Source organism: Dermacentor variabilis, chromosome 6 (assembly GCF_050947875.1).
Source record: "Dermacentor variabilis isolate Ectoservices chromosome 6, ASM5094787v1, whole genome shotgun sequence".
Taxonomy (NCBI): domain Eukaryota; kingdom Metazoa; phylum Arthropoda; class Arachnida; order Ixodida; family Ixodidae; genus Dermacentor; species Dermacentor variabilis.
In genome coordinates, this window is record NC_134573.1 from 75,783,121 (window position 1) to 75,793,281 (window position 10,161).

General features: G+C 40.6%; 1 long non-coding RNA gene across 1 annotated transcript; it reads left to right on the forward strand.

Annotated features, from left to right (window-relative positions):
• Positions 1 to 2,892: 2,892 nt before the first annotated feature.
• On the forward strand, positions 2,893 to 9,257 carry LOC142584879 (uncharacterized). Its single transcript, XR_012828952.1, has 3 exons — positions 2,893 to 2,948; positions 4,367 to 4,555; positions 5,645 to 9,257. It is a non-coding gene; the product is annotated as an uncharacterized LOC142584879 (long non-coding RNA).
• Positions 9,258 to 10,161: the final 904 nt, after the last annotated feature.

Here is a 10,161-nt window from a genome sequence, read left to right on the forward strand (position 1 = left end):
GGCTACCGCAGTGCGTTGCGTCCCGCGACCAGAAACAACCATTAGCGTGCGCAGCACTGCTTTTGAACCCCCTAGAAATGTAAAAACAAAAATGTAGCAGTTTTCCCCCAATGCTGCGTGAACCACTGCACGAACAACTGCACGAACCAAGCTTCGTAGTTTCATCGCCTGAATAAAGTGCAGTAAACAATCGCTTACTCCGTAAATTAGCAAACACGGGGTCACGCGCACACGTGCAAACATGAACAGATCTCACTCAATGACCGCGACCACTCGCTGTCACAGCGTCGGCGTGATGAAGGGCGCCAACAGAGCGGACAGAACGCTTCTGCTGCCTCGTCCTTCAAAGCGTCTCCGAAACTTGAAATGGCGCTATAAAAGCGCCCTCCCCCTCTCCCCCACCCTCCCCGCTTTGCACCCATCGGAAATTATCGCCAAGACAGAGCGAGAGTGGCGCCAGACCGGGCTAGAGCAACGGCCAGAGGAGGAGCGTGCTAAACCAGCGCCTCCTTTCCCCGGCTTGCGCGCGTTTTATCACGTGGCCACCTATAGATACTTGGACACCCATCCAGGCACTATACGTCTCGGCTCACCCTCGTACACTTCCTTTAACGCGCCCAGCCAACGGCGCAGGATGGGATCTTATCGCACTTGACTATATACTTAAGCTCACGGCAACACCGACAGGTATATTTCGGCGGTTGTGTCCATATAATTGCTATTGCAAAATTCGCAATAAACAGAAAATTTTACTAAGGAGCAACCACGCTGCTTCTCCATGTCGTGATAGAGCGGTGAACTATAGTTCTAGAATATGTGTTGCTAAATCTCCGCCAAATGACTACGCTCGCATTTGGTGACAGCGGCACACAGTCGCAAGAACTTGTGGAGGAAATACCGTAGATCTGGCAGCTTCAGGTGCACTAGATCATTCAGTAACATGGGCGGCTTTGTAGTTCTACCTTACATCAGAGCAAACTGCACTCGACAGAAATCAAGGGCAGCTGCACCGTTATAGCTAAGCAAATTAAGGACAATTACGCCGCGTCTTCACACTTCGAGCACGCTCCGACAGCGCGATAGATATTTCAAACGCAACCACACTCGGACGAGCAAATTTTGCTTCTGCCAAGTGAGCATAGCGGGTATTTCAAGACGCGTGTTAAATTAATGGCTGTTTCATTCGTGAACATTACTTAAGTGACGTGAAATTATCAGTAAGCAAACCAGTTTTTATCTCAACGCGAGGAAACAAAACCGAAACTAGCGCAACTGTGTTGCTCAGTTGTGCAGATACAAAATGATCCAAAGCCGAAGCCGTCAATAGCATGACGCCATTTTACAGTTGCGCTGCATCACGCGCGAGTACGTTGTCGTTGAGTGGTTCTGAAATCGCTGTGTTAGGGGCGACTGCAACCAGGCGTTGCGGCAAGTTACGGTGGGAGCTTCTGTCTGTGCTGTGTGATTGCGACGAGGGGGACCGCCGCCAGCAGCAGCGTGTCGCCGATGTCGTCTTTGCCGACATCGAGCAAGTGCAGCTCGCCGGACCGTCACAAGCGGCCGAAGTGCTGCGGTTTGCACTGCATCTTTCATTGTGATATGGGAGATCGCAACGGACAGAGACGACCAGATGCATACGAGCGACTACCAGCGGGCAGTGACCTGTGCCATATTTCTTTTAACGTCTAAGGTAAGCATATAAGCTTTTGTTCCGAGTTTACAAACGGCGCGTACTCGGCCCTTCCGGTATGGCTACATTTTGCTCCACGTTTCTCTTGGCAGTTCACAGACGTTTCTTAGGCATGCGTGCGCGTATGTATGCGAAAATACTACTGGCAGACGGAAGCCTCAGGAGAGCGTCTGAAATTATTGCAAAGCTGTACTGCCAGGAGAAACACCCTTCTTAACGACTCTAGTGACGAGTGGCGTGTCGCATCGAAAAATTCGTAGAATATCAAGTACTGCGTAACTTGAAGTGTAGATACAATACTCGCACCAGTGTGACTTTCGCTGGCGAAGACAGGTAGTCGAAAAGACAGCTTGTGTATTCTGAAGATTTACTAGCGCTTTAGGTATATTACGGCGAATAATAAAAGCGCTACAACGCTGTATGTCAGTGTCAGGCGATGTGGGAGCACAGATATTTTAAGAGCGGTAAAGCGGCTGGCTGCTCAAGCGAACAGACACAGCGCTTTAAAAGCGCTGAAACAGAACAAATTTTATGTGCATTTGGCTGTAAGTAGAAAACACATTAGCTCACAATCTAAGCCTATATATAATGTATTATTTTTACGTAATCTTTATTTTCACGGTTGTAAATATTTAAAAGCATGAACTTGCTGCAACGTTTATATAGTAAATCCTACTAGGCTTACAAAACCTGGCTGTGTTATGTGGTGAAATTGTAATATTGCTACTGGATTTTTTTATATTGAGTCCGGCGCTTTATGAAAAAAAGGATCCTTTTATTTGTAGTTTTATGTTAATGCGTATATTTGCCAAGCAGCAATGAGTTCATTGCAAAGTTGTACCTTCCAGTGAGCTGCATATGAACCCAAGTTTATCCTGTCTTGGCTATTGTAATGTGCATACAACAATTTTAAGTATATACAGCTGTAGTTAGCTTAGTCGCTGCAGCATATTTTGTAAAAGCAGAAGGCCATTTATTATTTTGCTGCTTCCATGCAGAAATAGCTTTTTTCTTGTACCAAGAAATGCCGAGAGTATTGAATGAAATGAAGTGTGGTGTATTTTTCTACTAACTTGATAAAGGAAATTTCGTCTGCCGTGTGTCAGAGATTAGTTTACCTTCTTGTACTAAACAATGCGTTATGTCCTCGGCTACTGCTGTTGTCCTGTGTATTTTTATAATTTTCATATGTATTTTATTTTAGGTATTCAAGAAATGGCAACAGCCAGAAGTCGCCATCTTATCCAGCATGTTATGGGTGAGACAAATTGTAGCAGGCACTTTTGTATATCTCATTAGCATATGATGCTATCTGTTGTAATTTTTGTGTCCACTTTCCTGTCTTTATGCATTTTAGTATTATTGTGCAAAGGGTAATAGTTTTACATTGAGACAGAGTAATCGCCCAATGACTGGAGAAGACAACATACACAAGCCTCCTTTGTCCGTATCTCTATCTTGCGCAGTTACTCTGTCGTCGGAGCATCGCTGGAGCCAATGTTTCGACAAAGAGGAGATTTTTCTCAAAACGTTGGCTCCAGTGAATTTTCTTGTTCTATCACTATTTACGGTTAAAAGAAAGCAGTATTGCTCTTGCTCAAGTATTATGCATTATGGAATAGAAATTAGCAGGGGGAAATTTCAGGAATGTCAAAATTCTTGTATATTCCAACGCTAGAGCGAAAGCCAGAAAAACAAGATGTAGAGAACCACATTGTTATTTTTCACTGCCCAGTTTGGCCAGCTTCATTCCGAGCTTGCACTTTGTTGCATTAACGACCACTGGAATTCGTTAATTTAATTAGCTTGGTGATTTACTTATGTTAAGAGATTGTGAACTTGTATTAATGCAGCTTACATGATGCATGTAAAGAAATTTACAATGACATTTTAAGGTGGCAGGCTTGCAGTTGGCTAGCAGATCACTTGATGGTATGAGCTCAGGTTTCAACCGAGCTTCCATGCACAAATCAGTTGCACATTTTTTTCATTGTTTGGATTTTCATAAACCTAAAGGGACACTACAGTGAAAAATGATTTCTTCTGCATCAGTAAATTACCGTTCTGCAACACCAAAAACACCACTCTTACAATGATAAGACGTTTGACAAGCCACGAAAAGCGCAGGAACGAAATACGGGTGGCGACGCCTACTTAAATTCCCGCACCTGGGGGCTGTGATGTCTTGGATTTTGATGGCATCTTCTAGGGCCTACTAATTATATATAGCGGTACAGGTTGACTACATTGTGTTCTAAAGGAACCAAATAATAAACATGGGTAGTTTCGGGAACCTTTATTCAGCCAACACAGCCCAAATGCGAAAACATACTTTAGAATCCCTGACGTCACGCTGATGTACCGGCACTGGGGTTTCGGCGCGTAATATAAATACTGATACTTGGACCTTCATTTTCTCATCTAATAATCAAACTATTTTTTTTAAATGACTGCCTGCAGGGTTCTCAAACAATACTTCATTAGTCCAAACTGATTTATTGTTTCACTTTAGTGTCCCTTTAAGTACCGTTTCTTTTTTGTCGGGGTTCTATTTGAGTGGTAGGACCTAACTGTTTGCCTTTATTTGTATTGGTAGCCATGTTACACAGACAGCTCAATTTTTATTGTAAATCGTGACGTGGTAGAACTAAGAACATTTGTGCAAATTTGTTGCAGGTACTCTGGCGGCTCCTACCCCTGCGTCCTACCACCACCCTGTCCTGACTACGTCCACTAGGGAGTTGGGAGCCTTTGGCGGCTTCTGCCACTGAATCCTGCCACCACCATGTCCCGACCACGTCCACTAGGGAGTTGGCAGCCTTAGTGATGATGCCAAGCAGGCTGACAGCAGACAGAAATATTCAGGTAAATACCTGCAATTAAGCGGCGTCTTTTCGAGTGAAGTGGCTTGTAACCACTCAGCAATGAAAGAAGTAACTTCGAAACAGTTTAGACTCCCTTCTGTCTGTGCAGGGATGCTCAAGTCTATGCATTTTGTCTTAGCTTCCAAGAGGCTGTGTGTATTAGATGAAACGCGATGCAAATTTTGAAACTACAAGAGACCAATTGTAAAATTGTTTTCTTGCGTAACACAAGAACTATTTTGATAAAGCTTTACCACTTTAAAAACAATACAGTGTACTCTCATACATGGTATTTGGCATAAATTTACTAGGGCTGCCTCAATGGTAAGTAGGCCGATAAACGTACACCAAAACTGACTTCTTTTCCAAGTTCATCCTCCTCTTTCTGCTCTGCTGCATAATGTATCTTTCTGAAACCAGTTCTTGCACACAGCACAAGTCCTAAACACATGGATTACATAAATTTGCAGCTTTTGCTGTAGGTCACTTTTGTGAAAATAAAGTTAATAAGCCATTTGGTCCATTTTTAATCGGCCATAATAAAGTGAGCACTGGCTAATAAGCAGTTAAGTTTTTGGTGCAAGGCCTCTCTTCATTGTCGTTAAAAATTTGTCCCTCTTAATGAAGGAAGCAATTTTTTTGGCTATGCCATTTTATGATGCATAGTTTGGTTCGTTACACAAAATGTGACATAGTGTTTACGCCAGTAAAATTTTTTTTGCTTTAAGCATTGCGTGAAATTGCGATTTGTTCTATATTGAAGGGCCCCCAGTTTTCAAAAAGAAATTCCAAGTGGTCATGTGCCAGGTTGGAACAGCTGGCATGGAATAGCCTACTGACACAAATAGGGAGGGTCGTGTACACTTGACTTTATGTTAAGATACTATTATTGATCTAGAAAAGACAAAATGAAGGATACCATCCTACAAGCAGCTCTTCACATTCATTTACACTTTTGCACATTTATGTACCTTGAGTCTAGTGACTTGTGTCTGTTTTCATCGTCTGCTATGTGCAGATGGTAAACTTCAGATTTGCCCTATGGTGTAGAATATTTTGGTGCTTATATATTTGGATCTGTGTTTTTCAGGTTGCCTTGAAATTTTACCCAAGCCATGCCACATACTCGGGCCAGGCCTCTAGCGAACTACGTATAACCAGGCTCAACGCATCAGTGTCGATAAAGTCCGGAGCTCAAGGAAACCTGCTGTGCAACCAGCGCGCAACACTTGGTGACCTCTCTACGTGTTTCATCTATTTGACAGCTGTACCTCAGTTTCCATCTATCCAAACAGCATCACCAGCTGTTTCTTTTCTTATCGATCACTTATCGAACCATGGATGAATGTTGGGGTGGAGTGATTTCAACAGACATTCTATTTATCTCTTCAAATTCTTTGCAAATATTTCTATTATTATAATTCATGTTTCTTTAGTACCTAGTTTTTAATAGTTCCTTTCTCGTAGAGTTCTCACCATCAACTTCTGCTATTATAATGTATACCTGTCTTTATGCCCCGTTTCTCATAGTTCTTTTGTACTTGTGGATGTAATTGATAGGTTCTTAATTCTTGTTGTACATAAGGCTAAACTGAAAACTTACGGTATTTTTTCTTCCTTTGATAATCTACAGCACTGCAATGTGTTCAAGAAATTTAACATAACACGGGCTCTGGTGCAGGATAAATTTAAGAGCAATATAGAGTACTTATTTCAAGCACCCGTTATTTTTGAAAAACTCAAGGATATAAGAGCACAAAAAAGAAAATGTTAAACTAGAGAAACATGGGTTCCCCTCATATGTCTGGTAATAATGTGACTTTTTTTCACTGCGAAAATACCAGTGGTACTCACATACAAGGTTTGAGACATAAAAGCTATGATACCCTTGGCATTTCTCAGTGCTTATTTTCCACACTGACGAATGTCAAAGGCAGCATAGGTTTCATGCACACATTGGTTGTATTGCACCTTTTGAGTATTGCATTTCTCAAACACACAGGTTTACAGCAGTGCTTTGCATAGCAGATGTATTTCTTAATTTTCAGAATTTGTTAATGCAAGATTAACGCTACAGATCATGTATAAATAATTTTACAGACTATATGTCCATGGATGCATGCTTCTTCTGATGACGAAGCAGTGCCATGTGGTCGGGGGATGAATGTGTTTATTTCAGATTTAAACATTGGCTTCCAGGTCTGGGTTAGTCTCCTACACTGAGTATTCTAGGTCAGAGCCCATTTACTAGAGGAAAGTGAATTAAACTAGGAATTGTAAACACCAAAAGATCTTGTTCAGGACAATAATGTGACAATCAGCAAGGTTCTTTGTGCATTCATTTCCAAATTTGTGAGATTATATTTGGCTGGTTTCACTAACGCGAGAACAAATATTTGTTTGTTCTCACACTAGAGTTGGCTGCCCCCATTGCCACACAACCCCTTTACAGGCTAAAAATTCAGTGTATTAATAGGCTGTTTTTTGGTTTTGCGCACTCAGTGTTAAGGGATCCAAACGGTGACATACAACAGAATGCAGAAAAATGACTAAGGAATTTCTAGGCAGATTCGTGCATGTGCTATCTATAGAACTCCCTATGGTATGCCGGAAGGCATTTTCTAACCCTTTTGTAGAAACACTAACACCCACTTATTAAGGGGAAGTGCTTCTCGAAACAACTTTTATTTAATTTGTACTAGAGGTTTGAATATACTGCCATTCATAGGGAGTTTTATGTAGATTTGAATTGTCATTAGTTTTTGTATAGCTGGTGTTTCTTAGTTATGTCCTACATAGTGGCAAAATATTTTTACGCGCACTTTTTCGTAAATATTTCCCAATTATTTTTGCAGTCTACAATTTTTGCTAATAATAGTATTCAGTGCAGAAAGGGCTAGTACATGGCATTCAATAAAAAAGTATTGGTCTGTAGATTTTCTGTCTTCAGCATTTGTTCTGTTCCACAGCTGTTTCTTGAAATCTGAAATGATGTACCCATCTCTTTGTTAGCGATAAACAGGGAAATCTGTCAGTATGTTTTGTTTAAAATGGAGCTGATCAACGCAATAGTTAGGCTATTTGCTAATTATAAATTACAATAATAGCACAGGACCATAAAAACAGATTGATGCTGAATAACAGCTGTGCCCAGCTGCATCCACACAGCTGTGCCACACAATGTGCATGTGTTCAGAAGAGCCAAATGCCCCAGAGAGAAAGCAAGAGTAACTCATTGTTTGTCATCTTGTACAAGCAGATTATGCGCCAGATGTAATTTATGCTCAGTAAATACATAAATCAGTCATGTGAGGTGTCTCACCTCAGGTTGCAAGTTCGAACTTCTTGTAATCTTGCTTGTTTTTGTTTCCTTTGTGAGCATGAGTGACTTAGTTGCCTTGGCACATATTGTCAAAACTGTTTCTTCACTGGGAATCGCAAAATTTCAATTACACATAATATTCCCAGTTAATGATATGGTAGACTTCGAGCTTAATTCTCTTATCTTTCATATGTTTATCTACCAAATAGTTTTATTATTCATTGAAACATATCCATGCAATGCACAGTGGAAACCCAAATTTTAGATATCTGTTCTTGCTTTCTACCCTGCTCTACAACATAATGAAGATACAAAGCAAAACTATAAGTTTGCAATTGTCCCCCATAACGAGAGTTTCGCTTAGAATTTGAAAAACAAAATTGACATCCTGCTATGGTGTGAGAGTTGCTTTGGGCACCAAGTGAACTGCGTAGCACCTGTGCTAGAGTACACAACAAAGCAGAAAATTTCACCAGATTGGAATGACAGTGGTAAGTTAAGAACAGATGTTTTATTTCGCGCACCATTAGTGTGGCTTATCATCTGCTCCTGTTTTGTTGTGGGGGAACGCATACATTGGGAAGACAATTTTTTGCACCAATCTTACCTTAGCGGGACACCAGAGAAAGGTAGAAATCAAGAACAGGTATTCACACTTTGTTGCCCACAGTGTATTATCTGGATGTGTTTCACTCTACAAAAGACTACTGTGGTAGATAATCAAAGACAAAGACAAAAGAATTACAAGAGGTATGTGTCAGTCATCCTTCCATGGCCTCCAGTGTTTATAGAAACACTTCTTTCTGTATATATGCCAAGCCGTTGGGAGGCTTTACGTAACTCAGTCATGCTTTCCAAGTTAAAAATCGGAATAAGGACAATCACAAGAACATCATATGAGTGATTTGTAAATGTGGCACCTAATGTAACTTATTTACGTATGGGCTGAGGGTAGATTACAGGCAGTGCATAATCTGCACTTACAGGATAACTTGTGATGAGTACAAAAAAGCCTTCCTCACATCTTCCTCTTTGTTTCTTTTGGATCTTGGTGCACCATGTGTATTGTTACAGCTGCGTGCATACAGCTGGGTATAGTTTGTTTGCTATCTTGCTATCTTTGCGGTAACAAACTGCAGCTACCTGTGCTACATATTTTGTCAGCGTGTTTGCATTATGGCAAGTTTTGTATTAGTGGTTATTGCAATCTGTGAAATTGTCTGTGTCAGCTATTATTCTTCGTCTTGGAAAAGTATGTTTGTCAACATAAACAATTAGTTTAAATGTTGCTGTATTTATTTTTGTAATATTATCTGTTGTGAAGCTTTTATACATTGTTGCATGTTGTATGACAGAATAAAATTGATGCACAAATTTTTAATGTGGTATTTTTCAGATCAATTTTCAACTGACGCTGACACGCACAAGTTGTGGGGGAAAAGTGCCAACAAGAGTACCATAAGGTCAGACAGCTCTTTTTACTGTTAGATTGGATTATCAATTGCCAACCAGTTGTTTTCAGCAAGCATAGTATAATGCATAGATTATGTAATCTAAGTTGGAATATTGTTTTTATTGCACTTGATTATCTGCGTCTCCTTTGTACATAAGTGCAGCCTTTTTCATTTGTTATGTGTAGCTTACTTGCTTAAAATGTTAAATCGTAAGTTCTAAATAAAAACACTTCTCGAAGAACAGTGAAATAGGTTTAACTTATAAATTTTTGACATTACAGACTTGTGCAGTGCTGAATTGAACTTCTACACGAGTTACATAATATTTTGGGGTCTCATTATGGTTCTGAGTTGCATTGCAGTGTCAGGCATATGCACCTGCAGGCTACATATTGTATGTTTATTTAAGACTGTTTTGCATGGTTGGCTATTGATTCCAGTTTAATAGTAATGAGAACTGTCTTGCTTTCATGGTGATTCTGTGCTGACTAATACATTTGAATTTTCCAGAAGACGACAAAGGGTCATGAAATGTTAACTTTTTGTTGCTAACCTGCCATGTCCTTTTTGGCAAGTTTGCTATGCATTCTTATATGTTGTCTTTTTACAGTAATCTTGAGAACTAGCCGTAGTTGTGTGTACTTACAGCAAAAGTTGGTGACACATTTTGAAAAGCGGCTCGACACTGCCATCCGAGAGTCAAACGACTTACATGGATTAGTTATTTTACTCTATCTGCAAGAGTCCTGCACCACACACTAAGGGTAACTTGACACACACTGCTGGAGTCATCAGACTCGTCAAGAATAGTTACCCGAATCCTTCAGCAGT